The sequence below is a fragment of the Psammomys obesus genome, unplaced genomic scaffold, assembly GCF_907164565.1.
Source record: "Psammomys obesus unplaced genomic scaffold, mPsaObe1.curated_primary_1811, whole genome shotgun sequence".
Classification (NCBI taxonomy): domain Eukaryota; kingdom Metazoa; phylum Chordata; class Mammalia; order Rodentia; family Muridae; genus Psammomys; species Psammomys obesus.
The window spans coordinates 1-7326 of NW_026591446.1; the positions used below are offsets into that span (position 1 = coordinate 1).

Genomic DNA, 7326 nt, shown 5'->3' on the forward strand with positions numbered 1-7326 from the left:
GAAGGAAGGAAGGAAGGAAGGAAGGAAGGAAGGAAGGAAGGAAGGAAAAAGAAAGAAAGACTGGCCCATAATATGTCTATGGGGCACTATCTGGACTGTTAATTTTTTTGTTTTTCAAGACAAGGTTTCTCTGTGTAACAGCCCTATCTGTCCCAGAACTCACTCTGTAGACCAGACTGCCCTTGAACTCAGAGACTCACCTACCTCTGCCTGAGATTAGAAGCATGTGCCACCACTTCCAGGCTTGATTGCTGATTGATGTAGACTCTGGGGCCATTCCCTTGGCAGGCAGTCTTGGACTGTATAATGCTCTTAGGCATGAGCCTGAGAGCAAGCCAGAGTATGAACCCGAAAGCAGCATTCTTCCAAAGTCCCTGCCCTGACTTCACTTCATGATGAATTGTGACCTGAAAGTGTAAGCCAAATAAATCCTTTATCTCTAAGTTGCTTCTGGTCCGAATGTTTTATCACAGCAACAGAAAATCAAACTAGAACAGAGCGTCTCCCCTCGAGGCTCATATAAATGTCTGATCCTCAGTTGGTGGCACTGCTTTGAGAGGGGACTGGATCATGAGGATGCTAGTTTCATTGATGAGTTCGGGGCTGAATGGGGTATTAGGAGGAACTGGGTCACTAGAGATACCCATAAAAGGCTGTATCTTGTCCCTGGTCATCTACACTACTACGCCCTACCTCTCCCCATCCCCCTCCACATATCCTGGCCATCATGAAGTTAATAGCTTTCCACTCCTATTTTACAGGAGTGTTACAGGATAGAAAACAGTAGAGGGACATAACCACAGACTGAGACATCTGAAACCATAATCCCAAATTAACCTTTCCTCCATTAAGTTACTTTCCTCAAGCATTTTTTTTTTTTTTTTTTACAGTGATAAACTAGAAAGGATATTCTGCTCTGCTTGTAGACCGGTGCCTTGTCCAGTAGTCCTTAGAGAGGCTACTCCAGCAGCACATGGGAGACAGGGCAGAAACCCACAGCCAGACATTATGTAGAGTCTAAATCGGAGGTCTCCCTCAGGTCCCTCCCCTCAGAGCTTGGAGAACCCTGCAGAAGAGAAGGAGGAAAGATTGTAGGGGTCAAAAGGGGATGGAGGACACCAGGAAAACATGGCCCACTGAACCAACCAAGCAGAGCATACATGGGCTCACAGAGACTGTGGCGCCAAGCACAGGGTCTGCAGGGGTCTGCACCAAGTCCTCCGCCTGCGTGTATGTTGTGGCTGTTAGCTTGGTGATTTTGTGGGGGCTGCTAACAGCGTGAGCGGGTGTATCTCAGACACTTTTGCCTGTTCCCGGGACTTTTCCTCCTGTTGGGTTGTCCTGTCCAACTTCGATGTTAGGGTTTTTGGCATGTTTGCTTGTTGTCTCTTGGAGGCCTGCTCTTTTCTGAAGGGGAGACAAAGGAGAGGGTAGATGAGGGAGGAGGAGGAAGCTGGGAGCAGTGGAGGGAAGGGAAACCGCAGTGGAGAGGTAGTGTATGAAAGAAGAATGTTATTTGTGTATTTATTATTTATTTATGTATTATTTACTTAGTGTGAATGACACTTTATTCAGTCATTCTCTTTACAAGTGAAACCCTGAAAATTCAAAATCAACATCGTTGCCCATGAGCTTCCACTGTGTGCTCCGTGTTGTTCTGCTGCGCTTTGTCTAAATGAATCTTTATGAGCCGGCTGCCATCCAGAGACACACAGATCCTCTTACCCACAATCTCACTCTGGAAGACCAAGGCCTCAAGGATGGCGTCGTGCTCTGCTATCAGGGGAGAGCTTCAGAGTGCTTTTGCTTATCTTTCATACGGCTTTAAACTCGTCTGAGCAACGACCACATGCTTCCCATTAAATTTTTTTCTCCAATTCATGAACTGGCTGGACTTTGATTTTCTGGAAAGATTTGTGCTGAGGAACTGATACAGAAGTTGTAATAGCTTTCCGGACCACCACCAACTTTAATTTCCTTGGCCACGGTGATGTTGAATTCCTTCAGCTGCGCCTTGAGATCTCAGTTTCTACAACTCAAGCAGTGCCTGAGAGATGCCAGACTCAAACTTATCCGGCTTCTCACCAGTGTGATTCCCAATCTTAGTACTTGAGTTGATCATGGGCTCCTTCTTACCGAGTGCTGGTTTAGAAAGAGGAGAATCTTTCTAAAGATTGGTGGTGCACGCCTGTGATCCCAGCACTCAACGAGGCAAAGGAAGGAGAATCTCTGTGAGTTCAGGGCCACCCTGGTCTACAAAGTGAGTCCAGGACAGCCAAGGCTACACAGAAAAATCCTGTCTCAAAAAATCAAAGACAGAGACACAGAGAGGATCTATTTTCAATTTTAAAAAAAGAAGTAAAAATGCTTTGATGTTAAAAAAAAAAAAAAATCCTCCCCGATCAACAATGTAAAGCACCTAGACGATTTCGTAACATCACACACTCTGGACACTTTGTGAACTAATATACATGGAACCAGAAGAAGAAAGAAGTTCTGTTCTCTTCTCGATAATTCGAGTAATATACGATACCGCTAGCAGGTGGAGAGGTTGTGAATTGTGTTCTTGTTCATGGTTTACCTAAATCTGTTTCTTCACAATTTCTCTCACAGGAAAGATAGATTTCCAGGTATCCAGCTATAGCTATAAGTTTGTTATGTAATTTTTGATTATATGGCTCTTTCTCTTTTCAGGATGAAGAGCAGACTCTGAGTAATGAAGCTGGAAATTGATTTATGAACTTGAGCATACAAGCCAGCAATGTTCTCATTATACTTTGGAGATGCATCCTCAGACGATCTGGACAGTCACCTTTGTCACTCTGTGAAAAATGGATTAAGGAAGGACAGAACTTCAGAGCTCACGTAATCCACTCAATGAAAGGATGCTGGCCTGGCAATTCAGATGCACCCAGAGACAGGCAACTCACAACTGCTAAGTAAATGTCTTCTGTGCCTCTGCTGAGTCTTTGTCAAAGGGAGTTGCCCACATAATTATTTTCCCTTAGAGCTCTTGGTGAGACCACCCAAACTGAGGGGCAACAAAAAAGATGCTTATCCATAAGTCTGCTCTCCCCTGGCATCAGATATTCCCCATGAAAGCTTGCTCTTTAGCAATTAAGAGATTGCAACCCTTGTTTCACTACTGTTTGTTAGGCCAGTGTTTTGAATCATTCTTGTATGCTTTGGGATGTAACTTAAATTAAGATCTACTTTTTTTTTTTTATCACAGCAGTCTACAGCTTCACTTATTAAATTGTAATGGCTTTAAGTTAGCTATGATAATATCTGTTATGTATAGTCATCCCCAATTAGAACTAATTTGTACAATAAGCTCCTGTTTACAAAAAAAAATTACAGTCTACTAGGGTGAGAGGCCTAAATAAATCATTTTGACAGGATGCTACAAGGATCATAATAAAGTTCAACTCATTCCCTTGACTTTCTTAAAACAGTGTGTCCAGGAAATCTCTCATTAGGGCCTCGGACATCAAGTGGGGGAGGGAAGTGAATGAACCCAGTCATTTGCCAGAGGATTGCTCGAGGATCCTTAACCAACATCCTTCATCATTCTTAACCACTCAGGTGGCACAACTAATGAGAGGCCCACTGGACTGCTTAATTGAAATGATCCAACTGTAATTAGCACATTTATTAGTTTAACCTGAATCAATGCTGCTAAAGCCTCTGGAAAGACTTTAATCTCAAAGATAAATTAAGACCTTCCCACACTTCTTCATTCTATCGGGATATCTATTCTTACTTCTTGGTATAAATCACTAGCAGGGCCCTCAAAATATTCCAATCATAGCAGATCTCAACCCATCAGAAGAAATGTAATTAAGTTTCATTGTGAGTTGTTTTTCTGAGGCTTCCTGAAAACCCAAAGGAAAGTCTAGGAGGAGCCGTTTCCCAGCCAGGACCAGATCTGACAGACAGTGACAGGAAGGAGGTGCATTTTCAGAAAAACCTACGGCAGTGCTTTCCAGCCACATCCTGCCCGGTGCAGCAGAATAGGGCAGGTGGCCAGGTCCCCACTCTCTGCCATCACTTGTTGCCTTTTGCCTCCTTCTATCAGGCCACACACAGAATCAATCAATATCTAGTTGCCTAGCAGGTTTTTGTTGTTTTTTTTGTTTTGTTTTGTTTTTGAGCTTATCGCTCCAGAGCCTTCATTTGATGGATGCATAATATTGATCAAATTGCCTGAGTGTTGAAAAGCTGTTTTCTGTCGCAGTTTGATGAGTTACCATTTTCTGCCAGATAAAGAAGTTTCCACAAAGCAAGAGAAATTACTTTTCTGGGGTCTGCCCTTGGTCTATAGTAACAGACCCATAGTTAAGAGGCTTAAAGTGGAAACAGCAAGACAATTCAGGCTTGGCTGGGGACTATGCTGCTTTTGACAGAGAATTCCTCCATTCTATGAGTGCTTTCAAAACCACAATTTCTTTTTGTAGGAAAGAATATTTAAAAGCATTCTTTGGAAACTTCGAAGTAAAATCTATTAAATACCTAAGATGTGGTCTTTGAATAATGCTAAGTGAGAAATAACAGTTTTCAAAAGACACAGCTACCAAGGTTCTGATCTATTTTATGATAAATGTCCACTTATCCAAAATGTTCCTGAATTCTGAGATTAAAAAAAAAAAAAAAAAGATTTCAGCAGAGATGCCAAAAGATACAGGCTCCGGCGATACGCTTTCCTCATTTTCATATTTATAGTTACTTTCTCCAATAGCAAGAAGCATATATAACAAAACCACTAACCCAAACTAGTGCAAAAATGTTTGCTAATTAGGGTTTACTATCTGTCAAGGCTACATTTCCCCCCATGCTTCACAATGGAGAGATCTTGAGTGTAGAGTCCACTGGGGTCTGAGGAACACTCCCCTTAAAGAATCACCACCCCAGGCCAAGTATATAGAGGGTTCCTACAATCTCAGAAATTGCCTTCCTGCCCTCACCCTCAGTGCCCGGATTAGCTGGGTGTCAGCTTGATATTAGTCAGCATTATCTGGAAAGAGGAAATTGGGAAGTGTCTTCCCTGGGTTGGCTGTAGGCAAGTCTGCAGGGCATTTTCTTCATTACCAATTGATGAGAAAGGTCCCAGCTCAGTGTGGGAGGTGTCACACCTGGGGAGGTGTATAAGAAAGCTGGCAGAACAAGCCAGAAGTAGTAGCCACTTGGCAGGGTTCTTGTGGTCTGTTTCATATCCTGCCTTGAGCTCCCATTCCTGACTTTCTCACATGATAGACTATAAACTATAAGCTGAAATAAACCTTTTCTTCCTTTTATTTTTCAACCTTTTTTTCTTCAAAAAAAAAAGTTGCTTTTGTTCATGGCATTCTTATCATACTAACAGAAACCTAACTAGAATACTCACTGTTCTGAATGTCATGAAATCCTTCAGCCTGTACTTGAACTTAGTATGAATGAAATCATACTACTACTTGCCTGTCTGTCTAGGTTACCTGGCTCAACAGATGTGGATGGCATTTGTGCAGCCATGTCTATGAATTATTCATTTTTACTATTGAATAATATTCCATGGCATGAATACTGTACAAATTGCTTACCCAGGTTGTTGATGGAAACTGGTTTTGCTTTTTGTCTTGTTTTCAATGGGCTAAGGACACTTAATGTGAGATCATCTCTTACAAAATTTAAATATTTGTGTGTGTGAAGATGTGTATATGTCGGCCAAAGGTCAATGTCAGGAGTCTTCCTTGGGAACCATCACCTTATTTTTTGTGTTCTACATGTGTTTGTATGTGCAGTGAGTACAAAATGCATGTGAAGGTGCATATACATGTATGGACACATGCACATGGTTGACATCAGACATCTTCAATTGCTTTCTACCTTATTTGTTGTTGTTTCATTTTATTTGAGACAGGCTCTCACTATGTAGCCCTGGGTAGCCCAGAACTCACCATATCGCTCACGCTGGCCTTGAACTTAGAGATCTTCCTGCTGTGCTTCCCCAGAACTGAGATTACAGGTTTACACTGTAGTACCTGTCTAAAAAATGTACCTTACCTTAATTAGAAAGTACTGTATTGCTAAAACAAAACAAAAAAGGTGCAACATCCATGTGGACATTTGAGCCTTCAGAGAGCTGCATTCTTTTAGCTGAGGGGTATTCCCTCAGTGCTGATGGCTACTGTTTGATGGCGAAGTGGTTGCTGGAAATTGGGACTGTGGCAGTTTCTTAAAATAAGACAACAATAAATCACCAATGAAGTTTTCTGCATTGCCTGCCTACCCTTTTATGACAGATTTCTCTGTAGCATGTGACACTGTTTGACACCATTTTACCCTCAGGAGAACCTGTCAAAATAAGAATTTCCAGGTGGAGAGGAACATGCGCACAGACGGCCGAAGCAGGAAGACCATTCGAGCCAGAGTTTGGTGTTATGCTGTGCTAAGTATCAGTGGTGGGGCCATACTGCGAACTTCACTCCTGCCTGGGCAACATGGTTAAGAGCCAGCCTGTTTAAACACAGAAGTTAAAACACTGAGCATGCTTGATCAACTAAGTGCACAATAGTCTAAATCCTCTTGTCTTTTTGCCAGTGTTCAGTGTCTTCACCAGTAGATTCCATCCTGGGAAATCATTCTTTGCGTTGTTCTTGCTTAAGAAGCAACTCTTAACCCACTTAGGACTTCATCATAAAGCCATGGCAATTCGACCTATTTTCAGCCTCATTTCTGATCCATCATCATGCCACTTCCTCCACTGGACCTTGAACCCTCAAAAATCCCTACAGGAGGAATCATTTCTTCTAAGCTCCTGTGAACATTGGTATTTGATCTCTTCCTATGGCTCATGGTGTTAATGGCTCTAGAATGGCAAGTGCTTTCCAGGTTTTCAGTTTACTTTGTTCACATAATTGAGAGAACTCACTATCTGTGACAACTACAGACTTATGAAATGAATTTAGTGGCACAGGACTGCAATCCCAGACACCTGGCAGACCAAGGAAGGAAGAATTCAAGTTTCAAGTCTAAGATAGAGTGGCTTCAAGTCCAGCCTGGTGACTTATCGAGAATCTTCTCAATACAGTAAAGGGTTGAGGAAATAGGTCAGTGGTTAGAGAACCTGCCCAACAGGCATGAGGCCCATGAGGGCCTGTCCCTCGCTGAGAGATCACAGGAGTTAATGGGTACTGGAGGAAGGTGGGTCATTTTTTTGTCGGCAGTGTAGACATTGATAAGCTGCCCATGTTCCAATAAGGAGACCCTGTGCTCAAATAAGCAACCATAAATAAAGTCAACAAGAAAAAACACCAACAACGTCAAAGTAGGAGAGTTATTGTGAAGAAG

The 7326-nt window shown here is 42.4% G+C and overlaps 1 pseudogene; it reads right to left on the reverse strand.

Moving 5' to 3' along the window:
• Positions 1-1612: 1612 nt before the first annotated feature.
• Positions 1613-2122, reverse strand: LOC129679171 (40S ribosomal protein S7-like; annotated as a pseudogene).
• Positions 2123-7326: the final 5204 nt, after the last annotated feature.